General features: G+C 41.0%; 1 protein-coding gene and 1 long non-coding RNA gene across 2 annotated transcripts in view; one reads left to right on the forward strand and one right to left on the reverse strand.

Annotated features, from left to right (window-relative positions):
- MYLK (myosin light chain kinase) overlaps nucleotides 1-27,927 on the reverse strand; it is a 319,613-nt gene that overhangs the window by 234,656 nt on the left and 57,030 nt on the right. The window contains exon 2 of the mRNA XM_037837064.1: nucleotides 7,902-8,063. The gene's annotated coding sequence lies outside the window, so the exon portion shown is untranslated. The remainder of the gene's footprint in view (nucleotides 1-7,901; nucleotides 8,064-27,927) is intronic.
- The window catches only part of LOC119534590, a 70,821-nt gene continuing 50,884 nt past the window's right edge, over nucleotides 7,991-27,927 (forward strand). Inside the window, exon 1 of the long non-coding RNA XR_005217063.1 lies at nucleotides 7,991-8,183. This is a non-coding gene — a long non-coding RNA (uncharacterized LOC119534590). The remainder of the gene's footprint in view (nucleotides 8,184-27,927) is intronic.

Below are 27,927 nucleotides of genomic sequence, written 5' to 3' on the forward strand. Positions count from 1 at the left end.
TGAAATATTATTCAGCTCTATAAAGGAATGAAGGAATGAAGTCCTGATACATGTGACAACACAGATGAACCCTGAAGACATCAGGTCCAGTGAAATAAGCCAGACATTGAAAAACAAATATTGTTTGATCTCACTGATATGAAATAATTAGAATAAGCAAACTCATAGGGTTGGTATCTAGAATATAGGTTGCCAGGGGATAGGGAAGGGGTAGGGACATGGAGTTAAGGCTTAAAATGTACAGCTTCTATCTGGGATGAAAGAAAAGTTTTGGTAATGGATGGTGGTAATGGTAGTACGACATTGTGAATTATATATTGGAATGTGGTTAAAAGGGAAAATTTTAGGTTGTGTACATATGACCAGAATAGAAAAATTTTTTAAATCTATGGAACTGCACAACATAAACAGTGAACTCTAAGTTAAACCAAGGACAACAGTTAATAGTGCAATTATAAAAATGTGTTATTATTAATTGTGACAAATGTACCACATCAATGAAAGGTGTTAATAATAGGGTGGTATGTGGGAATCCTGTATTTTATGTACAGTTGTTATGTAAACCTACAACTTCTCTAATGAAAGAGAGAGACAGACAGACAGACTATGGAGATCTTCTAATTCAACCTCCCACCCAATAGAGGAATCCTGTTCTATCCCAAAATGGGCAACAGAGAGCCTGATGTATGTGTGGAAAACTGCCAGGGGTGGCAGAGCCATGAGGCTAATACTGACTTGGCAGCAGGGATGGAATCGCAGCCCGTGGGGGTTAGAGGCAGAACTTAACCAAGATCCGGATGGGTCTCTGTGAGACACGGCAAGCCTGGGAGTGCCTGGAGCTGGCAGTGAGGCAGCTGGAATAATGTCTCTAGACCCCTTAGGGCAGGCCCAGTTTCTCCCGAGTTCAGACATCCTCTTCACACATGCAGGAATCCTCTTTGTGCAGTTCGGACAGTAGAAAATTCTGAGGGCCCGAGGCTCAGAAAGGGGAAGGAAGTGATGGCAGGGGAATGAGTTCAGGTCTCTGAATTCAATAGAGTCTGCTCTCTTAGGAAAGATCTACAGCCATCCACCTCTATCGCCCAGTTCCTTCAGAGAGGTAGAAACAAAGGTGCTTTTATGTGGGGCCCTTGACATATCTAGACCAGGGCATCTGTGAAAGGTAATCATCTAGAAAATCCTGCAAGAGGAACTTCCTAGCCCCACAAGCAACCCATTCCACCATGGGACATCGTATTACTCAGGAAATTCTTTTTGCTGAGCCATCTATGTTTCTCCCCCTAGCTGAACTCAATTCTGCCTCTGGAGTAAAAAAGAGCAAATGCTTCTCTTCTACAAGATGTGTACTAATATTTGAAGACGATAATCATTTATCCTTTATTCTTCCATAGACTAAGCACACCCAGCCCCTTCAATTAATCCTACTTGGCCTGGTTTCCAAACTCTTCCACATCCTCTGGGCACTTGTTAGTTTGACCGTGACCCTCTTGGCGTGACCCTGAAGACTGAAGAGAGAACACAGTAGCACAGTGGTTAAGTGCACAGGTTTGAATCCCAGTTCTAACACTCACTGTGCCTCAGTTTCTTTAGCAGCAAAATGGGGATAATCTTAGTTGTAAGAATTAAATAAGTCAATTCCTGGAGAACTCTTAGAACTGTGCCTAGCATATGATAAGCATCCAATTAAGTTTTAAGTATTTCTTAGCACAATGCTTGGCATATAAAAAGCAGGCAATTCATACACAAATTCTCCAGCTGGATATACCAGTTCCATTACTCACCAACTGTGCAACCTCAGGCAAGTCCCTTAACATTTAGTTTCCTTATTGATAAAACAACAGTAATATCACTTCTGATCAAGATTGTTTTGAAGCTTTGATGAAGTAAGGAATGAAGTGTCTAGGTCAGTGCTTGATGCATAACAAGGGTGCAATAAACATTCGCTCCCAATCCCTTTCTATTCACGCAACTGTTGGGAAACAGTTTTTCATAAGTCTCTGACATTTCTGTCTGTCTTGCAAGCAGAGGCACTGACTGTCTTTGTTCCCGACTATATTGTACAGTAAACAGCTATTCAAGTAATACTTAAATAATAATACATGAATAGGTTTTCTAGTAATATTTGAATAGTAAACTGCCTTGGAAGAGAGAGTGAGTGCTCCCTCTGGAGCAAAGGACAGTCAGGCATTCCCTTCTTTAATGTGCCTGCTACATGTGCAGGTGTCATACAGACCTCTTTGCATCATCCTGGCTCAGAGAACACGTGCAAGAAAGTGCTGATACTCTGGCTACTGCATTTGTTATGAATCATAAGGTCCCTTGTCTCTAACCCAGGAGTCTTGTATATTCTACCAGCATCCATGAAATCATGGCAGGCTAACTTGTTAGCTTGCAAGTAGGTAAAATCTCAGACCCTTCACAGTTACCTATACAACAACAACCTATAGAAAACAGACACCCTCCAGTCTTTATCTCAAACTGTCATCAACTCTATCATATCCTGTCCATATTTAGCTGATTTTTTAAAAATGCTAAGTGAAGAGTTTTATACTTATTCACGTTGCTTTTCATAAACTTGATTTTAATCCAAAATTCCAGTCACCCAAGGCCCCTCTAAAAATTTTTTTTTTGGGGGGTGGTGGTGGTGTTCTTTTTAATTTGAAGGTTCTCTTTGAAGTCCCCTTCTCTTAGATGCATACATCACTGTCTCTTCTGATCCACACACCACTCCCACTAGACCAGGTACATGTAGTTGTTCTAAATCTACATTCTAGTCTACGATATGAGAAACCAGGTTTGTGTTGTATAAAACTCATGGCAAGCTTAACCCTACATTTGATCTGTGGGCAGGAGAAGTAAGTTCAGGTTCTACTATCATCCTAAGAGGTAAATGGGGTCTTCTCCCTCCTCACCCCTCATCAACAGCTCTAGCAGGCCTGTCATACTAACACCCACCTCGAGATGCGGGTGCATTACATGAGGGTATGACAGCTGAAGGCCTTAGGGGTCAGGAGAACAGCAGAGATGGTGTAGTTAGGCTGAAGGATGGTTCTGGGAAACCTGGCCTAGAACCATTAAAGCCGTAACCCAGGGCAACACAGACTGCAATTACATGAGGCTGTATGAACAGGGAAAGGGAGAGATAACTTCTACCATGCATGTGCTCCAGACTCAACAACTTTCTTTTTCTGTTCAAGGACAAGCAAACACAGGGAAAATGTTACGAAATACCCAACACAATTTCAACTCACTCCAAGCTGCTTAGTGGGAGGCTGGTAGATGTGGAAGTTGTCAGTGCCTCCAGATCTTCCTCAGACACCATGGAATTAACTGGGACACTGGCTTCACCTCTGCCCCCTGCTACCACCACTACCACCACCACTCATTTTTAGATCAACGATTCATGTGCATGGCAGACTTGAGCTTATGGATACTCATTAACTATTCAGCTAAGCTGTCAGTGATTTTTATAGTTTTCTTTCTTGGGCACTTTCTTGCATTTTATAATTACTCCCTCTACCACTAAAAAATTGAATATATTTACATCTCATTATCTGGTATTAACTGATGATTCTTTCCAAAAATAAATGAAAATGAAAAAGCCAATAAAATTCTTTAACTACAGTACTTTGTTCGTATTTACCTTTTCAATATTTGGGGTTTGATTTATAGATTTTAGTGTCTAAAGATTTCTAACAATTTTTTTGTACATGACAGGGAATCCCATTCAACATCTGTTCGTAAGTTACTTGCAGACCTGTGGCACAGTCTTCTTTCTTTTGAAAAATAATTAATCTGTGATGCCTTTAATGGATATCAAATGGATAAAAGCAGTTTTTATCTTAATAGTTTTAGCAGTAATATTGGACCTTATCAGGCCCCATGATCAGAAATCATCTGGAAAAGTTTAATAAATTAGGTTCCGAGGATAATTCCAGAGGACAGATCCTTGGGCTCAAACTCTGCAGGGTCAGAAGCATGCCCTCTCCCCCCCATCCAGGGTCTCTTTTGTGCTTGCAGAGGGCTCTCAACTTCTGGTCCTGCCTCCCCCAAGATGACTCCACTTCTATTTAGAGCACTCCCAAGTACCATCAAGCAGAATTATTCCCATGGATTTCACTATGTCCATGTAAGAGACAGGAGAGGAGCCAAATGAGTGTTCAGTCTAATGAGGGAAGACAGGGCCCATCAGCACACAAGGACCCAGGAAATCACCAAGAGGGCATCAGTACCAACTTAAATACCTTTCAGCAGCAATGACACATTTGATCATCCTCCATCTTCTTGAAAGACTTTCTTCCCCTGGTTTCTGGGGTGTTGCGTGCTGTTCTTTTACCTCCTATTTCCTCTTCCTGGCCTCTCAATGATTAGAGTACTCACTTCTGAGGTTATCAAATCTAGTCCTGTGATTTTATATACCATCTAGAGACTAACGATTCCCAAAAACACTTCGGGTCCCTACTTCTCCAGGAACCTCCAGAATCTGAAATCCTACTACCTAAATCAACATCTCCACTGGTTTATCCAACAAACCTTAAAAAGATCTCTAGATTTTCTCCAGCCAAACATGCTCTTCCTGAAGCATTTCCCATTCAGGCAAACAGCTCCACCATCCACCCCGAATCTCCGGCCTAGGAGTTTTCCCTCACTCTGTTCTCTTACACTCCACTTTCAGTCCACCAGGAATTCCTACTGGTTCAACCTTCAGTCTGACCACTCCTCACCCCTCCACTCCCACCACCCAGCTGAGCCACCTGCACCATGTTTTAGTCTGCTGCAGCAGTCTCCTAACTGCCTCCCCATGTCCACCATTGTTTCCAGCTTTCGTTTGCTAAAGATACCAGAAATGGACTGGCCTGTAACAATGGGGATTTATTAGTTTACAAGTTTACTGTTCTAAGGCGGTGAAAACTTTCAAGTTAAGGCATCAACAGGACAATACCTTCTTCCCAAAGAAGGGCTGTTGGCAATTCGGGGCTCCTCTGTCACACAGCAAGGCACACGGCTGGTGTCTGCTGGTCTTTCTCTCCCGGGTTTCGTTGCTTTCAGCTTCTGGCTGCTTCTGTCTCAGATTCTCAGGGTCCTTTTTTTCTGTCTTTTATCTTCTTTATAAAGGACTCCAGTAAAAGGATTAACACCTACCACATCTCAGTTGAAATAACCTAATCAAAAGGTCCCACGTACAATAGGGCTACACCCACCAGGAATGGATTAAAAGAACATGATCTTTCCTGGTATACATACAACTTCAAACCGTCATATTTCCCCACAGTCAGTTCTCCATACAGCAGCCAAATCATGATATGTCCCTACCCAACACCCTCTAATGGCTGCTCATTGGGCACAGAATAATCCAGTCTCCATACCAGGGATAGTAAGGCCCTACATAACCTGGCCCCTGCCTATTGCTCCAAACTCAACTTCTGTCACACTCTGCCTCATCCCTCCACTCCAGCCCTTGCTGCCCTGCTTTCCGTTTCTACAACCACACCAAGTTCACTCTTGCCTCAAGACCTTTGCAACTGTCAGTCCCTCTGCCTCGAATTAAGAGTTCTTCCTCGAGATCTTCTCAAGATGCACTTGATTCTGTTCTCTGCTCATACCACCTACACAAGAGGCCTTCCTTGACTACTTGACAATCTTACATAAAATTACCCTCTACCCTAGCCTCTCCATCCCCTTACCCTGCTCTATTTTGCCTCACTGCACTTAAAAATTACTGCCTGACATTACTTTCTTTTCTCTCATTAGGATGAAAATTCTGATGAATGAATGACGTGTGATGGATTAGTCAGATTAATGTTAACTACACTGACATGGGTTACATTCTTTTCTCGGAAGGGAGCTGAATTTCCCTTAAAAACAGTGGTATAAGGGATGATTATGATATTGATCAAGGCCCTAATGCCCAACTTTTAAAGAAATATGATCATACCCCACATTTAATTACAAAGTAGAGATCAACATAAAGCTCTCTAAAATACATGTGTTTTCATTAGAAAGAGAAGCATAGTAATCAAGCATATGTAAAGATTACATAATGTGATACAGTATCACAGTTTTTTGTTCAAAGTTATTTTATCAAAAGCAGAATGAATGTCTTCATTAAAGTCACAGAATTCAGATGAATCTTTCCACAGGAATCTCTGAAAAAAATGTATGGAGGATTCTAAAGATGACTTGTCCTTTTGAGAAGTCTATCAAGAAATGCTTGTGTCTTGCTAAAGGTTCCTGCATAATCTGTAATTGGCCCATTAGTTTAGACTTCAAGGGATGCACAGAGAAGGAAACTAACTAGAAAACTAGCTGTGTATCTACAAAATGAGTCACTTTGCTCATTTCGCCTCATTTCCTCATCAATGCAGGAAAAGGAGTAGTGGATGATTTCTTTAGTCCCATCCAGCTCTAGATTTTAGAAGAGATGTTTTACTCTCCTCTTTTCCTCATTGCAAATTCTCCCGTCCAAGCATAAAAATTGGTGACTAAACAGAAAGGGCTTCTTGCATAGCTCGCTCAGCAGTCCAGAGGCTCCACCTCCATCCTGATTTTAGCCAAAGGCAACCCCGCCTTTAAAAATAAAGGGACTTGCATTAATTTTTTCCATTCTTTCATCTTTTACCACTGCTGCTCCACAATGTCAAAAAGCCTTAAGGCTTTGCTTTTAAAGGGAGCCATGCTCTTATACACACAGTGTATTCTTTGATCCAGCCTCCCCCAAATCCTACAATAAAGCTTCCCATCTCAGTCACAGGCTCTGTATTTTCTTTCAGGCAACAGCAGGGATCAGACCTTAGGACCTCCATCAGCCACTTAAGAATCTAACCTCATACTCACTCTTAAAAAATTCCTTTAAAGTTACAGAATTTATTTTCCTAACAAAAGAGCAGAACCTACACACTTAGTTTTGTCCTCCAGAGTAGCCTAAGAAGCTATTCTCTTGCTTCAAAGATAGGGCCATAGTTCAAAGCAGGTTTACAACCATGGGGGAAATAAATATTATTATTTTAAAACAATCACGGGTCATGCCTCCTCCTACCAATTCCTCTTTTTTTCCTCCCTCCTTTCCTCTTCCTTTGCTTCACTGAAATTGGTCAGGCTCTTTTGCAGTCAGAGTGGCTGACACTGGCCAATTGTAGCGCCATACTGTGAGATCCTAAGGAGAGGGTCAAGGGTGGAGGAGAGAAATCATCTTACTCACTAGCTAAAGCCACAGAAAGCAATGGAACTCTACCCACCCACCCCTCAATTACACATATGAAATCCCAAAGTTCATCCCCATTTTTGAAAGATTATTGAGAATAGTTACCATTGTATAGCTGTCCAAAGCAGGCACCATCTTTGTTAAACACATTCACTAAACATCTATTATTACTCAGACTTCCTGCTGAAGAAATGAAGATGACCATGTCTGTGAAGCAGTGCCAATGTAAGGCTTGCTCAGATCCTGGAATAGCTTGGCCCACAGAACTAGCTATGGTTATAGGACTAATTAACACAGAATTCTACCTGGGCTCCAAAACCAATGATGCTTGCTTGCTAAGGAACCACGGAGTCGAAGGAGAGCCAGTTTAGAAAGACGGAGCACCACAGTTTAGCAAAATGAACGGTTTCTAGCAGAGGCCAGGTCATCCACTGGGCACTTAGTCAATCTCGCTTCCTATCTGGCTCCAGCATCTGTTCCCACCAACTTAGTTTTAGAATTGAACAGCTAAGCCAAAGTCAACAGATAATGCCAAAGCATGCTGCCTTCACCCCCACCTGCCTGGGCACCTGGCCAGGTGTCATCTCACCTTGGGGGTACCAGTCTCTCCCAGCTTCCCAGGAAAACACACACTTCCCCTCTCTGGAACCTCTTCAGTGAGGAACAGTCAACAGCAATAATTTAAACCCTGCCCACTCACCAATGTCTTCGCTACTGTTTGTTGTGGCAACTGGGCTGGGAAGACAATGAAAGAAGTCCTGAGGTCTGCTTCACTGGGGGTCAGGAGCCCTCAGCCAAGAAACTCCTGAAGCTGTTCTGAACCGCAGTGGAGGCAGCCAATTCGGGAGTCACCCGGATGGTGCTGGGTGGAAAGGAGAAAAGGAAAGCCAAATCAGAGACAGACATGCACAAGGGGTGTGGGAGTGGCTCGGAGGAGCACATCACCCACAGGAGAGGCTGCGTGAAAGTCTCAGAGAAGGCGGTAGGTTGTTTTTATTACTGTGTGTGTGTGTGTGTGGGGGGGTGTTAGAGGTTTAAAGTTCAGGAACAATAGTTTCAAGGAGAACCAGAACAAGGTGCTCTCCTCCACAGAGGACGGACGCTGGAGAACCCCGGAGAAACGTGGAAGGCGGTACTGAGATTAAGTTACTGGGTCCGGCAGGAGTGACGGAAGAAGGCTAGGAGAGCCACCTCCCCACAGAAGAGAGTAGTGCAGGCAGGTGGCCATGGGGCCCTCTGGAGGGAGCTGGCTGGCTTCAGTGACAACCAGGGAAAGGAGGAACTGACAGGACAGGGAGAAAACACCCACATGCTACACCCTCATCATCCCCAGGGCCAAGCTCATACCCCTTCCTTCCCCAGAACTGACACCCAGGCAACCCACAGGGTCTGCTCATTCAGCCTGGCTCGGCTCAGGCTCCAGAAGTTCACCCCTTCTCCTCCCTTCAGAAACTTTTGCTCCCCTTTGAGCAGCGAATTTCACTCACTTCTTCAGAGGGAAATGAGTACCTACTTCAAGTAGTAAACCCATTTTCTCAAAGGTGCAAACGACTGACTCTGAACTCCTTATATGCTACCCTTCCAGAAGACCCCAAAGGAAATCAAGTTTTTACAATGAAATGTTAGCAGAAGGACTCTGAAACAGAAAGGTCATTTATGATCCCATAATAATTCACACATGTGACCTAGCGGGTGGAAACCCCCGGTTGAGGGTTGTGGTTCCCTCCACCTTAATATCAGACGCTGAGGAATACTCTGAAGAGAAAATGGGAGTGACAGGGCCCTCAGAGGAAGGGTGTGTTGGGTGGAATTCCCCACCCCCTTAGAGTCCTTCCACCTGGACAGGGAGCTTCAGCAGAAAACTGATCCCAGCAGTGCCAGCCCCATCTGCATCCAACTGCTCCATGACTGGAAATCTGTTTGGCCACAGGACCACATGAAGCAGGAGAGGTGTTTCTAAAATTAGTAGTTTCTGCATCTCTTGAAGGCTAAGCCAGTCTTGGTCCCAGCAAGACCTCACTCTACCAGGCAAGCTCAGGCCCACCTGCTGCCACTCTCCCCAAGGACTTCTCCACCTTGGTGAGGGCTCATGGTGACAGGTATCCACCTTAGTTTCTTGACTGTAACTCCACCTCCAGCTTGCACATACCTGGAACCTCATCCTCTCCAGCCACCCCTCCACTTTCTGCCAGCAAGAAGAACTTCTTTACAGGCCACTGCTCTTACACCCACGGCCCACCCCCTGTCCTGTGCCCACACTAGGTCTCTGGAAACTCTGCCCAGCTGATTGGGCCACTCCTGGCTATAATTTCACAAGTCAACCAGTACCACGGACACTTTATGCCCATGTACTTCTGAAAGGACCTGAAACCACCCAAAAAAAAAAAAAAAAAAACAAAAATAAAGACACTGATTTTTTTAAAAATTAAAACTATATAAAAGCTGATAATATATTCAAAAATGGTTTTCAAAGCCAATTTTGCAGCACTATCAAGCATTACATCTGTCTCTGAATTCCCTGACATTCATGGCAATAAAAGGAAACAGGAAGGGTCACATAATTCTCCTTGTTGGATGAGGAAGCAAAACCACATTAGGAAATGGACCCTCTCATGCTAATTCCAAAAGGCCTCTCTACAGAGAAGGGGGCTGAACATCATCATGGACAATTCTAATGCATAGTATTTCAGAGAGAGACATTCACCATTTGCTTCGTTTTTAATATTAACATTTGAGAAAAGCAGGAATGCTATTAAAACATGACTTAGGAACTTTGCAGAGAGCTAAGGTAATGTGATTTGGCGGGGGGCGGGTCTGGTGGCTTGAGTCGAGTAGCAGTGGTTCTCAGTAGAAAGTGGAGCTGCCCCTCAGTGCCTATCCTGACTGGGGGGGAGAGGGTAGGCCACTGGAGATGTGCGGCTGGAGTCATTATGGATTATCCTAACGACTGAGGACAGGGGAAGAGAGCAAAGATAACCAAATGTCCTTCATTAAGCAGAATGTCTCACCCAAATGCCATAGTACCCCTGCTGAGAAACACTGGAAGAAGAATCAGTAATTAGCATGCTCTTAAGTTTAAGTATTCACAGGGAGATGACAGAGGTGGCACTAGATGGCAGAGTGGTGAGGTGTACGTTTTAGTTACTCCTCCAGCGCAGTAGGTAGAAAGCCAGAAACTGCGTGGACCAGACACCGCAGAGTAATCTGACTTTGGGCATACTTCATACAACACTCATGAACACGTGGAACAGCTGAGATGAGCGAAATCTGCAAGTTTTCGCGGCCAGGGGACCCGCACCCCTCCCTGCCAGGCTCAGTCCTGTGGGAGGAGGGCCATCAGTGCTGGGCACTGAGGAGGGAGAACCGCGGTTGCAGCCCTTATCGGAAACTCATTCTACTGATCCAAACTCCAAGCACAGATAGACTGAGACCAGTCACTGGAGAATCCAGAAGCAGCCAGCCCAGCGGAGAGGAGATAGGGATAGCAAAAACAGCAAGAAAAACCCAAAAATAAAAGCAGAGGCTTTTTGGAGTTCTGGTGAACATAGAACGGGGAAGGGCAGAGCTAAGGCAGAGTCAGGCTCATATGCAAACCCAGAAGATGAGTTTCTTTGTCTGAAAACCAGTTTCTCTGCTCCCTGGAGTGTTCCTTATTGGTCCTAATTGCCTTGTCTCTTAGCATTTCAATAACCCATTAGATCTGCAAGGAGGGCCTTTCCTTTTTTTCTTTTTTTTTTTTAAATCTTTTTCTCTTTTTCTAAAACAATTACTCTAAGAAGCCCAATATAGAAAGCCTCAAAGACTTGCAATTTGGATAAGTCAAGACAAGAGCAGAACTAAGAGAGCTCTGAGACAAAAGGCAGTAAGTTCAGTGGCTGAGTAAATTCATTAAACACCACAACTTCCCAAGAAACTTCCTCACAGCCATCATCCTGGTAGGCAGGGAACACTCCTGCCAGTTGCTGGCCCCACAGCCCAGAGCTGCCCCAGACCACCCAGTGTGATGGGAAGTGTTTCCAACAGCACACGCACACACCACAAAATCAGGCGTGGACATTAGCCTTCCCTGTACTCCAGCTGGTTGTCCCAGAGTTGGGAAGGTGGAGCAGTGTGAATTAACAAGCCCCATTCAGCCATCCTTTCAGTAGACTGGGAGCCTCCCTACACAGCCCTGTAGCCCAGAATCGCCCTGGGGGGATGGCGCTCACCTGTGACACAGCACAGTCATCCCTCAACAGAGGACCTGGAGGTGCACGGCCTGGAAGAGGGACCCACTCGCAAGTCACAGGAGCCATACGCCAATACCAAGGACTTGTGGGTCAGCAGCAGAGACAAACTGTGACAGGACTGAACTGAAGGATTAGACTATTGCAGCAGCTTTAAATCTCCAGGAACACCAGGGAGATTTGATTGTTAGAGCCGCCCGCTCTCCCTGACCGCGCAGACACACACACCATATACAGGGCGGGCAACACCAACTACACATGCAAGTTTGGCAGACCAATTGGACCCCACAAGATTCACACCCCAATTCACCACAAAGGCAGTGAGGAAGAACTAGTTTGAGGGCAATAGGTGGCTCATGGATGCCACCTGCTGGTTAGAGAACATGTACTCCAGGAAGCTGCAGATCTGAAAAATTGGAGATAAGTGTTTCAATCTGCCCAACTATCCTAAAAGAACCCTATCAAGTTAAGCAAATGCCAAGAGGCCAAAAACAACAGAAAATATTAAAGTATATTAAAAAAAAAAAGATGATATGGATAACCCAAACACAAACACCAGATCAGAAGATCAGAGGAGACATAGTACTTGGAGCAATTAATCGAAGAACTAAATATGAACAACAAGACCATGGCATAGGATATAAAGGACATGAAGAAGAGCATGGCACAGGATAGAAAGGACACAGGGAGTTGACAGCAGTGACCTCAAAAATGTCTGCTCAGGGCAGTATAGATGAGGGAGATGCCAGACTTCTGGTGTACCAGCCTTGCTGGTGGTAAAAGTGCATATTGTCTTAAGAGGATGAGGGAGTCTGACCGGTATTTCAGGGCCTACGGATGACGGCCAGTTGGGTAGCCCAGAGCCAAAAAAATGTGGCTTTGAGAGTTCTTACACAGAATCGAGGGAGTGCTACTCCTCAAAAGCATCTTTTTTACTGGTCCTTTTGGTGGGCTTTACCCACAGCAGCTTTTTACCAGGTTTTGAATATGTTCAAATCCTGTGGGATTACAAGGCACCATCCCAGAGTTCTACAATATATAATATATACAATATATACAATATATAATGGAGCAGTGGAAGCCCTTGCCAACCTTTGGAGGGCCCAAGGCCCTTCTTAGCAGTACATGAAAGTCAGCTGGGGTCTTGTGGGAGAGTTGGCGCTGGGGATCTTCTCAGCAGGCAGATGCAGGTTCTCTGTTTCTCAGGCATTACACACAACTAATATTTAGGTGTGGCCATGCTGGTCTTTTGATATTCACCTCAAGTTACAAGTTTCTTATAGGCACAGCAGCATTTCAGATCGCAGTTTACCTGAGCGTGGAATGCTATGCTCTGGTGTTCGGAATCAATACCTTCATGGCCTTGGTGATCCAGACCATCCTAACTGATTGTGGGTGGATCAGGGAGGGGCTCCACCTGCCAAACAGCATTCAGTTTTTGTTTCGTGGAAGTTATTTCTCAGTCATTCCTGGAATTTTCTTAATGAGAAGCATTTACATAATCTATTCAGCCAATTGCAAAGAGAAAGAATGTTGTTCTCCTACTGATTGGAATCCAAATGGATCAGCTGACCCAGTGCCTGATATGAGCACAGTAGCATGGTTTTAGTCCAGTCTCACCTAACATGGAATCAGAGGATGGGCGACTAATTGAAAATATATGGTGCTTTACATATGTACTTAAGTATTTTAATGTTTTGTCCTAGATTAAGATACTGCGAAACTGCGAATCGGGTGCTTAATGTGTGCAGAACTTTCAAATATTTGGAAACGGATAGAGGTGATGGTAGCACAATATAGTGAGTGTAATTAACAGCACTGAATTAGGAGTGTGTTTGTGGTTGAATGGGGAGGTTTAGAGTTGAGTGTGCCACTAGAAGGAAACCTAGAGATCTAAAACAATGGAATTGTGTAACACTGTGAACCCTATGGTCAATGACCATGGTGATTAAAAGAACAAATAAAAAATTGATCTTTCATTGAACTAGAACAAATGTATGTCACTACTACAAGGAGGTAGTAATAGAGTGGTATATGGGGAAAAATGCACCAACTGCAAACTATGGACTTATTAAAAATACTATTTTAATATTCTTTCAGCAATAGTAACAAATGTGCCATACCAGTGCTAAGGGTAAATGGTAGTGGGGAATAAGGTGTATGGGATATTTTGGGTTTTGTTTGTTTTTTCTGTTTTTTAAAAAATGGTTTTTTTTTCTTTTGAGTTTTTTGTTCTAAAATTGATTATGGTGATAAATGCACAAACTATGTGATGATACTGTGTACCACTGATTGTACACTTTGGATGTATTGTATAATGTGTGAATGCATCTCAATAAACTGCTAAAAAGCAAAAAAATTAAAAATTAAAAAATGATAACTGTGAAAGATTGAACCAGCATGAACCTCATCAAAACCTCAGCTGTTGGCCTTGTGACCTGATCTGGTTACAAGATTTAGCTGACCAAATTGAAACAGCCATCTACATGGTGTCAGTGAGCCACTGAGACCCCAAATACTGTTTTCAACCCTTTCAGGTCCACCCCAAAACAACATGGAAGTCAGAAAAGTGGGATCATTTAAGAGAAGAAACATGAAATGTCCTAGAGTGAAATATATATATACCAGACTTCTGTGTCCTACCTCATAAAACTGTGATTTGTTTTGATTTTGGATAGTGTATTAAGTGATCAGTATGAGATAACTGTGATTACTTATATTGTATATTTCCAATAAAAATTGTACACTGGGTGAAAACATTTAATGCCCACAAACTGAAGTTAAAATGTGTGTGTGTGTGTGTGTGGTGTGTGTGTGTACAATAAAGTTTTTAATTAAATTTTACCATGATCCTTCATGGAAAGACTTCAGTTCTTCTTAAATTAATATATAGGTTTATTGCAATTTGTGACAAATATTGAAAGACAGGAACTCAATATGTTAACAGGGTTTATATTTGGTAATGGGGCTATGGGTTTCTTTCTGCCATCTATAGTCTATGAACTTTTTTTTCAAAGAAAGTTTTTGCTTTCATGTATTAAAGAGCAATTTTTCTTACAAAAAGAGGGGGAGGCGCAAACACATTATATACAAGGAATAAAGGTATGAATTAAGCTACTTCTCTCTTTAATTTATAAAACAATGCAAATCAGAAGATAACAGAATGCATTTACAAGTTTTTGAAAGAAAAAATTGTGTACCCAGAATCCTAAATACATGAAAATATTTCTCAAAAATAAAGTTGAATAAACACTTTTTAAAATAAACAAAAGATGAGAGAATTCATTATCAGACAGACTTTCATTTATAAGACTTGTTAAAAGAAGTTCTTCAGGCAGAAGGAATACACCAGATAGAAAATTAGATCTAAACAAAGAAATGAAGATCTCCAGAAATGGTTAAAGCAAAGGTAAACACAAAAGACCTATTTTCTTATTTTTAATTGCTCTAAAAGATTAACTGCTCTAAAAGACTAACTCAAAAAATAGTAGTGGAGAACGTAAGATGGTGGCTAGGAGAGACAGGGCAAAAAAACAACCTCCGTGAAAAAATACTAGATAAAAGCCAGAAAGTGACCCAGAACACCAGTTCCAGCAATGGCACCAGCTGGACAAGGTCTGCTAAATTCCACAGGGACCGTGAACTTGGTGAAACCGGCAGTCTGTGTTCTGAAATGAGTGAGTAAGCTGCTGAATTTCCAGCAGCCACGCGTGCAGTGTGGGGAAACCAATGGCTGGCATTTGGAGGCAGACTAGTTCTTTTTGATAAAAACCCAAAAGTGGCTGCAGATACGGCAGCAAGAAAAGCACAGTGAAGCACGGCAGTAACGGGCTATGCTAATGCCTCAGTATCTGGCATGGAAGATAGCTTTTCGTGCACCCTCTGCTAATTGTCCTCGGAGCAAGACAGGCAGAGGGTTAGCCAAAAGGGGGAAACAAACCACCCCCTTGCAGCCATATTCCCAGCGGGCTGGGAACACTCCTGACCAGTGCTGGGACCACATCCAGAGCCGCACCAAGAAACCCAGGGTGATGGGGGGGTGTTTCCAGCAGCACACACACACACCACAGTGCTCAGGCATGGACAAAAAGCCTTTTCACGTACCCACAGCTAATTGTCCCGGGGCTGGGAAGGCAGAGCTGTGCAAAAAGGGGACATTAACACGCCCCATTCAGCCATCATACAGCAGTCTGGGAGCACCCCTGCACACTGGCAGCCCAGGGCTTCCCTTGGGGGGACGATGCGCACTTGTGATGTAGCACAGCCTTTCCTCAGCAGAGGGCTCTAGAAGGGCACACTGGGAAGAGGAACCCAGCCCGGAAATCCCAGGGACCCTAAGCCAATAACGCAAGGATTTGTGGTCAGGTGGCAGAGACAATCTGTGGCGACACTGAAATGAGAGGTTTAGACTCTTGCAACAGCCTTAAATCTCCAGGACACCTGGGAGTTTGATTATTAAAGCTGCCCTGCCTCCCTAACAGCTCAGACACACGCCCCACATTCAGGCAGACAGCACCAACAACACACCCAAACTTGGGTGCACCAATTGGACCCACAATATCAGAACCCCACACACCACAAAAAGTTGGGGAGAACTGACTAAAGGGGAACAGATGACTCGTATGGATGCCATCTGCTGGTTAGTTAGAGAAAATGTACACCACCAAGCCGTAGAGCTGACAAATTAGAGATTGGTGTCTGAATAATCCTTCATTTCCTAAAAGAACCCTATCAAGTAAAGCAAATGCCAAAAGCCCAAAAAGAACAGAAAATTTTAAAGCATATGAAAAACCAGATGATAATGGATAACCCCAAACCCAAACACCCAATCAACAAGATCAGAGGAGACATAGTACTTGGAGCAATTAATCAAAGACTGAAGACAAACAATGAGAGCATGGCACAGGATATAAGGACATGAAGAAGAGCATGGCACAGGATATAAAGGACATGAAGAAGACCCTAGAAGAGCATAAAGAAGAAATTGCAAGAGTAAATAAAAATAGACGATCTTATGGAAATAAAAGAAACTATTGACCAATTAAAAAGATTCTGGATACTCATAGTACAGGACTAGAGGAAGGTGAACAACAATTCAGCTACCTCGAGAACCACAGAATGGAAATGAAAGAACAAAAGAAAGAATGGGGAAAAAAATAGAAAAAAATCGAAATGAATCTCAGTGTATGATAGATACAATAAAACATCCAAATTAAGACTCATTGGTGTCCCCAGAAGGGGAAGAGAAGGGTAAAGGTCTGGAATGAGTATTCAAAGAAATTGTTGGAGAAAACTTCCCAAACCTTGTACACAATATAAATACACAAAGCATAAATGCCAGTGAACTACAAATAGAATAAATCCAAATAAACCCACTCCAAGACATACTCTGATCAGACTGTCAAACACGGAAGAGAAGAAAGCAAGTTCTGAAAGCAGCAAGAGAAAAGCAATTTACCACATACAAAGGAAACAACATAAGACTAAGTAGTGACTACTCAGCAGCCTACCATGGAGGCGAGAAGGCAGTGGCATGACATATTAAAAATTCTGAGGGAGAAAAAATTTCCAGCCAAGAATACTTTATCCAGCAAAACTCTCCTTCAAATTTGAGGGAGAGCTTAAATTTTTCACAGACAAACAAATGCTGAGAGATTTCGCTAACAAAAGACCTGCCCTACTTCAGATACTATAGGGAGCCCTACTGACAGAGAAACAAAGAAGAGGAGAGAAATAGAGAAATTTAACAGACATATATAGAACATTACATCCCACATCACCAGGATACACATTCTTCTCTAGTGATCACAGAACCTTCTCCAGAATAGACCATAGGCTGGGACATAAAACAAGCCTCAATAAATTTTTAAAAAATTGAAATTATTCAAAGCACATTCTCTGACCACAATGGAATACAAATAGAAGTCAATAACCATCAGAGACTTAGAAAATTCACAGACACCTGGAAGTTAAAAATGAGGGGGAGATGAAAACATTCCCGGATAATCAAAAGCTGAGCAAAAGCTGAGGGACTTCATCACCAGTAGATCAGTCCTATAAGAAATGCTACAGGGAATTGTGCAGGCTGAAAGGAAGGGACACTAAACAATTGACTGAAACCACATGAAGAAATAAAGATTTCCAGTAAAGATCACATGGTAAATATAAATACCAATACTACTGTATTTTTGATTTGTAACTCCACTATTTACTTCCTACAGGATCTAAAATACATAAAGTGCAATGACAAATCAGTAGTTTTGGACTCAACGTAAAATATGTAATTTTTGACAAGAACTACATGAAGGTGGGGGAATGGAGGAGTATAGGAACATAGTTTATGTGCCCTATTGAAGTTAAGTTGGTATCAAAGAAAAGAAGATTGTTATAGACTTAAGATGTTAAATTTAAGCCCCATGGTAAACACAAAGATAGTATCAGAGAATATGATCATAGAGATGAAAAGTAGAGTATGGGTTACGAGAAGTGGGGAAAGGGGCAATGGGGAGTTAACAAGAAATGAGCATAGGGTTTCTGCTTGGGATCAAGGGAAATTTCTAGTAATGGATGGTGGGAAGGTGATGGCATTGCAACACTGTGAACGTGATTAATCCCACTAAACGGAATGCTTGGGAGGGGCTGGAATGGGAAGATTTATGCAGTATATGTTTCCACAACTGAAAAAAAAAAGACACTCTAAATAGATAAGGACAATTAAATGCCATAGATGATCTTGGATGAGATCTATGAACAGAGGAGCAAAGGCTCAAAAGGACACAATCGGGACATAAGAAAAAAATGAAATATAGAATGTAAGCTTTGTATCAATGTTAAATTTCTTGAACTTCTTAACTACACTTAATATGATTACATAAATGAATATCTTGTTCATAGGAAATGTATATGTGAATTATATTATTTGTTCAAGGATGTGTGCAACTTGCTCTCATATGTTCAGAAGACAGAGCAATAGATGATGGATGATAGACAGGGAGGGAGGGAAAGAAAGAAATGGTAAAGTGACAAAATATTAAAGTTGGTAGATAGGGATATTGGTGGAGGGGGGTTGGGGTATGCTGGAGTTCTGTGTATGGGGTTTGTATTATTTTTGCAACTGTACTGTAAGTTTGAATTTATTTCAAAATAAAAAGTAAAAAAAAAATAAAAAAAAATAGCAGTAAAGTACTATACATTTGTAGGATGCATAAAAAAATGTATGACAATAACAGTACAAAGAATGAGAAGCAAGAACTTGGAGTATAATATTCTAAGGTTTTTATACCGTACATGAAGTGTTATAATATGATTTGAAGATAAACTGTGATTAAAGATATATACTGCAAATAGTAGGGAAAATACTAAACCTTTTTTAAAGAAGTATAAATAATAAGCCAATAGTGGATATAAAAATAATAAAATTTCTCAATCAATAAAAAAGCAGTCAGAAAAAGAGGATAAAAGGAACAAAGGAAAGATGAAACAAATGAAAAATATATATGGTAGATTTTAATCCAACAATATCAATAATTACATTAAATGAAAATCATCTAAACATACCAGTTAAAAGACAAAGGTTGTCAGATTGATAGAATATTAAGACCCAATTACATGTTGTCTACAAAAAGTCTACTTTAAATATAAAAACAGAGACAGTTAACAATACAAGGATGGGAAAAGATATAACATGCAAACATTAATCAAAAGAAAGCTGAAGCGGTATGTTAATATCAGGCAAAGTACACTTCAGAAACAAGAAATATTAGCAGGGATAAAGAGAGTAAATTCATAATGATGAAACGTCAATTCACCAAGAAAGCATAACACTCCTTAATGCTTATGCATCTAACAACAGAGCCCAAAAACACATTATTCAAAAATTCTTAGAACTTAAAGGAGAAATAGACAAATCTACAATTATAGTTGAAGACTTCAACACACCTCTGGCAGTAATTGATAGAACAGTTAATGGATAGAACAAGTATACAGAAAATAAGTTAAGTATACAGAAGAGCAAAGCAACATCATCAACCAACTTGACTGAATTGACACTACACCTAAGGATGGAATACACATTCTTTTCAAGTGCACATAAAACATTCGACAAGAAAGACCAAATTCTGGGCCACTGAAAAAATCTAAGTCAACTTAAAATTAGTGAAACCATACAGAGATTTTCTCTGATCATAATGAGATTAAACTAGAAGTAACAAAGATACTGAAAAATCTCTCACATACTTGAAAATTAAACAACATACTTTGAATTAACCCTTGGATTACAAGAGGAAGTCACAAAGGACTTTAGAAAATATTTCAAATTAATTAAAATGAAAATACAATGTTTGGCGGGTAAACCATGTCTCCCACAAAAGGCATGTTCAGGTCCTAATCCCTGATCCTGTGGGTGTAAACCCATTTGTAAATAGGAACTTTGAAAATAGTATTAGTTAAGATGTCCCCAATCTGAATGAGGATGGGCCTTAATCCAATATGGCTTAAGTCCTTATAAGAAAAGAACATTGGACATGAGAGAGAAAGCCAGGGAAGAGCTGGAAGCTGGCAATCAAAGGAAGTCAGAAGTCAACAGAAACCAGAATAAAAAGGAGAGGACATCACCATGGGATGGAAAAGCCAAGGGAGCCAAGGACTGCTGGCCAGCTAGAATGCTACCAACCCCAAGAGTTTCCAGCCTCTGAAATCATGAGCCAATAAATTCTTGTTAAGCCAACCCATTATGCATAATAATATGTCATAGCAGCCAGGACACCAAGATAGTATCTACCAAATTTGGGGGTATTCAGGTACATAGTACAAAAAAGAAAATTTATAGCATTAAATGCTTATATTAGAAAAGAAGAAAGGTCTCAAATAAATGATCTATGCTTCCACTTCAAGGAAAGTAGGAAAAAGAGCCAATTAAATCCACATCAATCAGAAGGAAGAAAATAATAAAGACAAGAGCAGAAATCAATAAAATAAAAAAGAGTAGAAACAAAAAAGAAAATCAGGGAAACCAAAAAGTTTGTTCATTGAAAAGAGCAATAAATAAAACTGTAGTCAGACTAGTCAGGAATAAAAGAGAGAAGACACAAATCATAAATATCAGGAATGAAACACGGACCTACAAACATTAAGAAGATAGTAAGTACATATTATGAACAATTTTTTGCCTATCTATTTGAGAAATTAGATGAAATGGCCAACTTCCTTGAAAGACACAAACTACCAAAACTCTCAAGAAGAAATAGGTAACCTGAATAATCCTTTATCTATTAAAGAAATTTTTATGAGGCCAACATTACTTGATATGAAAAAGAGATAAAGACATTTAAAGAAAGGAAAACTATAGACCAATATTCCTCATGAACATAAACACAAAAATCCTGAACAAAACATTTGCAAGTCAAATTCAGCAATAAAAAAGGTAATTATCATGGGTTTATGCTGGAAATGCAAGGCTGATTCAACATGTGAAAATCAATCCCTGTAATTCATCATACCAACTGACTAAAGAAGAAAAACCATATAATCATCTCATTAGATGCAAAGAAAAAAAATCTAACAAAATCCAATTTCCAGTTATGGTTCTGGGCAACTGCTTTAATCAGAATGAAAACAACTATGATGCCTTGCTAAGAAAAGGAGCAAACTTCTTAAAGGACCCAGAAATCTTCTCATTAGAAGGGTCTCAGTTAATATTAGGGGATAGGGTTTGCAGGGAAAGGTACATGACAGAGTCTTAAAACATGTAATGGAATTACATTCATGGTGTGTTATTCCAGGGAGATGTGGTCATAGGGAGGCAAATTTCTATTCAATAAAAAAAAGTACTTCTGGAGTGATGAAAATCTTTTGGAACTAGACAGAGGTGATTGTAGCACAACATTGTGAATATACTAAATGCTACCGAACTCTTCAATTTAAAATGGTTAATTTTATGTTACATGAATTTCACCTCAATTTTAAAAAAGATAGTCAAAATAAGGAGGAGGAGAAGGAGAAGGAAGAAGAAGAAGGGCGTCATTAGACCTCTGGGCAAAGACAGCTTCTTCCCATTTGAGGTGGTGAAATTCCTTAAACCACAAGTGTTCAAAACACCTGGACAATTCTGTTAGGGATGCTGTATGATGTCTCCTACCTTCAATGGGAATGTAGACTAGTTAACATTGAAAGTTCTTTCCAGTGCTAAGAAAGAGTGGGAAAAGAAAATCCAATGTTCTTGACTAGTATTTATCAGGAGCCAGGGTTCAGTAAGGGTATATGAGACTCACCCACATTTTAAAAATCATATTGCTTATCTCTTTGCAGTTTATGGTGATATTTTAGTAGAGACATATATTTCTGTAGTAAAGATAGAAATGTAAAAACTTTTTTCTGTATCTCTCTGGCTCCCTGCTACCCACTCTAAAGAGGTCAATAAGTGAAAATTAGTCCCTGCCCCATTAGTATCTTCAATCATCCACATTCTGTCAGTTTATATCTCTCTGCCTCCAGACATCCTCTCTTGAAAAAGATCCACATTTAGACCTACTGCTTTTTTTCAGTTACAACCCTATTTCTAGCCTTCCTTCCCACTCAAAGGTTCTCAATGAGTCATCACACCTCCTTCCACAATTTCCTTTCCACCTACTCCCTCTTTAATGCCCTGCAATCAGTCCAGTTCTTTTATGCACCACTCACATGGTCAGAATGCTAGAGGTTAGGGGAGCTGAGAGTGTCATTTGGATAACGCGGCATTTGCACTCAAGTAGCTGATCAGGAAAATCAACATCAACCATTGAAATATCCACTATGTAGAGATTTCAGGAAGGGGATGGAAAGGAGAACTGACATATATTAAAGTGTCTTCTAGTACACTGGTATGGTAGATTGCCTTCCATGATGGCCATCAATAATTCCTCTATCCCTGCACACTAATGTCATTCCAACTCCAACTATATGAGAAAAAAATCACAATAAATATAAATGGAACAAATTTACCAATTAAAAGACAGTGTGTGTGTGTGTGTGTGTGTGTGTATGTAACCTGGCACATATAATCTGAAATATATATATGTATATTTCATCTACATATATATATATAGTGTGTGTGTGTGTGTGTGTGTGTGTGTGTGTATATTCTGCCCCCCCCCCTTTTTTTGACAAGGCAACCCTAAAACACACAGATGCAAAGGAGTTGAAATAAATGAATGTAAAAATACCCTGCCAGGTAAAATCTAACCATAAAAGAGCTGGAATATCTAGATTAATATCAGACAAAATAAACTTTAAGGTAATTATTCAGGAAAGATAATCACTAAAAAATAAGAGGAGTGAGATAAGGACTAAAGGCCATCCCCAGCATTGGTTTAAGGAACAGAGTGCCCAGTTGCAGCATCCCCAATGTAACAGCTTGGAATCAGTTCAGTTCTGCTCACTTTAATTCAATTACACAATTATTTGTATGAAAGCTCCCAAGTTTGTTACCGTGGGCAACAAAGCTTGATCTGACAGACATACAGGACCTTGTACACAATAATTAGAGAATATGCATAATTATTTACAAACACATAGGAAATATTTTCAAAAATTTACCTGCAAGTGGCCTAATGCAAGCTTCAAAAAATTCCAAAGAATCCATATCATATAGTGTGCCGGTTTGGATATATTATGTTCCCCAGAAAAGTCATGTTCTTTAACGCAATTTTGTGGGACCAGATTTATTAGTCTTGATTAGGGTGTGACTTTTGATTGAGTGTTTCCATGGAGATGTGACTCACCCAACTGTGGGCAAGACCTTTTGATTAGATTATTTCCATGGAGGTGTTACCCCTGCCCATTCAGCATGGGTCTTGATTGGTTCACTGGATTACTTAAGAGAGCTCAAGAGCCGACACAGTCACTCATGCTTGGAGATGCTTGGAGATGCAGACAGAAGGACGTTGGGAGATGCTAAGCTAAGAGATGAAGCCCAGAGTTTGCCCCGTAGAAGCTAAGAGAGAGCCCCCAGACACTTAGAGAGAAACTCTCTGGAAGAAAGAAGCAAGGACACACAGGAGCTGAAAGAGAGGAGTGAAGATAGAAGCCCAGAGGCATTTTGGAGAAAGTCATTTTGAAACACAACCCAAGAGCAAAGGTCCAGCAGACGCCAGCCACATGCCTTCCCAGCTGACAGAGGTGTTCTAGACACCACTGGCCGTTCTTCAGTGAAGATATCATCTTGTTGATGCCTTAGTCTGGACACTTCTATGGCCTTAGAACTGTAACTCTGTAACCTAACAAATCTCCTTTATAAAAGCCAATCCATCTATGGTATTTTGCATAATGGCAGCATTAGCAAACCAGAACAAATAGTCAACATCAACAGACAAGATCCACTTGTTCACTGGTTTCCTCTGCCAGTATCTCATCCCTGTTCATGGATGTACTTCTCTCTTTTGACACTGTATGTTGACATTGTGTCCATTCATTCATTTATTCAACACATTTTTATTAATATCTCATTACCAGTCACTGTTCTAAGCACAGGAGATACAATAATGAATGAAACAAAATAGACAAAGATCCCTGCTTTGAGGAGCTTACATTCTATTTCACCCCTGTCACTAGACTACAAGCACCTTAAGGCAGGACCATGTCTAATACAGATTTGGTTGGCTCCTGAAGTAAGGGTGCTTCTGAGCCAAGACATCACGTTGGCTCTAGCAAGGTAGCACGTACAGACTCTTATGTCAAAGACAGAGGGTCTGGTGGGCCTTAGGATACGATATTGGGATACTGTGGTGGGAGTGGAACATGGTTTATCAGTCAGGGACTTGGAACTAGGAGGAGTAATTGAGACTCTAGACAGCCCCCACCCCCTCTCCTACAGCAATTCAATGGCTGAAGTCTCAAATGTCCAATAGTCAAAGCCAGCCAAAGTCTAGAAGCCAGCTAATCAAAGAAGAGAAGTAGAAGGCAGATAGATGCCAAAAGTACTGGAACCCATGAAGTTGATCAGATTAGAAGGAACAATCAAGTCTCTTAATATGTCCTTGCAAATCAGGTTGCAGTTTTAAAAGGTCAGATAACCCAAGTGACCAGTGATAAGTCACCACATCGCATAGCTTAGCCTAGCTGTAAGGCACTTTTATACTTTCCCTATGGGGCAGGAAGAAACAGCTGGGCCTGAGGCTATCTGAGCTAAGGAGCAAGATTCCAGGGCCGGGGCAAGATGACTGGCTTTCCAGAGAGCTTTAAGTCCCAGAATGGCAGGTTAACATTATACCCAAGAAAGAAAAAGGCTTGAAGGAGAGAGATGCCTCCAGAATGTGACACAGGTTATAAGATGACCAAGGAGGGTAGTACCCCTTTCCAAAAGCCACATCAGTCCAGAGAGAAAAACCAAAACAAAAGTCCCACAGCAACAGACAGGAAGGAAGAGAAGCTATTCAAGCTCCCTGCCCCCTCCTCCCTTGCATGCAATAGCTGGAACTCTTGAGAATCATGGCTCCGAAGGAATCCCTCTGACTAGGTGTTTTCTGGGTTTTAAGCCTCTGTTTGAGCAGTCACTATGACAACAAGGCTGGGATGCTCTGCTCTACGTGAAGGGGCTTATCCATTCCAATATGCTTCTTGAGTTAGCAACAACGAAACTCACTGAACCTCAACTAATCTCATATTCTGCTGGGAAAATTCTCTCAAAAGGCACCTTCCATCCTTGCCCCCACAAATCTCTTAGGTTTATACTTCATGTTCAACCAACAATCACATTTATACAGTGATTTGCTGTTTGCTTTCATCCACATCATATCAATCAAGCCCTGAGGATTCACTGTAGTCATGAGACCCTCTACCATACCTACTAAACACAGACAGACAAGGAACTGTTCTTAGGGAGGCCTCCCAGGAGGGCTAGCAGACATGAGTCCCACAAGCAGGATGGGACACCAGAATGAGGGAAAAGGGGGAGAATAGGGAGCCAACCTGCAGGACCTTTTCTTTTCCAGAGAGAAAGAATCCAAAGTGGCTCACAGCCCTGACAGGCCCGATGCCTGCCCCCTAAAGCTGCTCTCAGCCTGTTCCACGCTGGTGGTTCTGCCTTGGCCATGTTCCACACTGCTCCCAGCCCCAGCTCTTCTGAGAGTGGCAGTCAGCTTTGGGGAATTTATCCACTCTGCCTTCAGAGGGATCTTCCTTAATCATGACTTGTCAGGAACAACTCCACCACAGGGACAGAGTACAAGGTAGATGGTACTGAGGGTAGGGATCAGGGGAAACAGCTGTAAGGGCTATTTTAAAAAATAAAATACCCACCCCATTTTTTAAAATAAATGTTTTATTTTGGAATAATTTTAGATTTATAGAAAAGTTGCAAGATGATACAAGTTCCTGTATATTCCTTTCCCAGATTCCACTAATGTTAACATTTCACATTACCATGGTATGTTGATTAAAACTAAGAAACCAACATTGGTACATAACTATTGAGTCAACTCCAGACTTTATTTGGATTTCACCAGTTTATTCTCTAATATCTTTTCTCTGATCCAGGACCCAATCCTTAGTATAAAACACTTTTTTTGGGTGGGAGGCTTTTAGCAATGGAATTTATTAGCTTACAAGCTTACATTTTTGACGCTATGAAAATGTCCAAATCAAGGCATCACCAAGATGATGCTTTCTTTCTGAAGACTGGCTGCTGGTGATCTTGAACTCTTCTGTCACATGGCAAGGCAAATGCCAGTGTCTGCTGGTCTCTCCATTCTCTTCCAGGTTTCCTTGATTTCAACTTCTTTCTTCTGTGGCTTTTGCTTTCTTTATCCTTTCTACACACGTGTGGGCTTGCACTCTTTGCTTAAGACGTCTTCTATCCAAACCTCAGCTTCCATGGTTCTGACTTTGAAGACTTTTTTTCCCTTCAACATGCCTCCTTTCTGTCCCTTTTCATCCAGGCTGACAGTGGTTCTGTTCATACAGATAAGCTTACTGTCTGAAGCCATGAAAATGTTCAAATCAAGGCATCATCAAGATGATGCTTTCTTACTGAAGACTGGCTGCTGGCGATCTCGAACTCCTCTGTCACATGGCAAGGTACATGCCTGCCTCCGTTTGCTCCTCCTCTCTCTTCTGTGTTTCCTTGATTTCAGTTTCTTGCTTCCACCACTGACTCTCCTAAAACACTTTTTAATGGTGAAATACTTCTACCATACAGACAAAACAGAACTTTAATAGACAGAACATCAGATACACCTGAAGCTCTTTGTGAACCCTCTCTTCCATTTCCATGCCCTTTCCTTCCTCCCTAGAGATAACCACCATTATAAACTCATTTATCATGGTATGTCTGTATAGATACATAAAAAAGTAGTACAAGCAAAAACATGGTATAGCATTGTTTTCTAAGTTTTCAAACTTATGTAAACACTATTCTTTTCATGTCCTTCTGAAACTTGCTTTTTTCATCCAACGCTTTTTCAGATTGATCTCTGCTAAGAATATAGCTCCTTTTACTGCTCTGCAGTATGTACAATATTTCATTCTATGGGTACACGCTATTATTCATTCTCCTACGAATGGACCATTAGATTATCTCCTTATGCACTCAAGAAGGATTCTTCATTGAGCACTGGAATTTCTAGGTTAAAAGGTATAACAAAATTGTCCTCCAAAAGCTGTTGAACTAATTTAAATCCCTTCCAGCAGTATACTAGAGTCTGCTGCTCCAGATACTCATCCTTACTTGGAAATGGATTTAATTTATAACTTAATTTGGGGAGAACTGGCATCTTATATTGGGTCTTCCAGTTCATGAATACAATCTCCTTCGCCATTTGTTAAGTTTCTCTTTTTTCTCCCTTCAATAATTGCTTGCAACTTTCTCTAAAGGTATTTAGTTAGGAGTACTTCTGGGTATCTTAAGGCTTTTGCTACGTTTGAAAACGGTTCCTTATCTATTTATTTTTCTAACTGATTATTACTGGTAAATAGGATTTTGATATGTTGATTTTGTGTCCAGTGACCATGACAAGCTCTTACTGTATATTTTCCACTTGAAAACTCCAAGAAAAGAAGAATAATGCAAAACCAATATGCAGAACTCCAGTATACCTCCTAGCCAGACACCCATATTTACCAACTTTTAACATTTGGCCACATTTGTTATATATATCATTTTCCTTCCTTCCTTCCTTCCTTCCATCCATCCATCCATCTACCTACCTATCATCTATCTATATCTATCTGTCATCTATCACTAGCATCTATCTAATTTCCAAACATTTAGAAAAGGTTGCATGTATCATGTTCCCTGAATACTTAATACTTATATGTATATTTCTCATGTAATCTCATTAAGTACAGTTGCCAAGTTCAAGAAATTTAACATTGATATAAAGCATACAGATTATATTCCATTTTTTTTTAATTGCCTGAATGTCTTCTTGGTTATTTTGTCCTCCATTATTAGATCCAGTCCAGGATCATGTATTTCATTTAATTGTCAGCATTTCTTTAGTTTTTCTCTCTCTTTTTAATTGTGGAAAC

Source organism: Choloepus didactylus, chromosome 1, assembly GCF_015220235.1.
Source record: "Choloepus didactylus isolate mChoDid1 chromosome 1, mChoDid1.pri, whole genome shotgun sequence".
In the NCBI taxonomy this organism is placed as follows: Eukaryota; Metazoa; Chordata; class Mammalia; order Pilosa; family Megalonychidae; genus Choloepus; species Choloepus didactylus.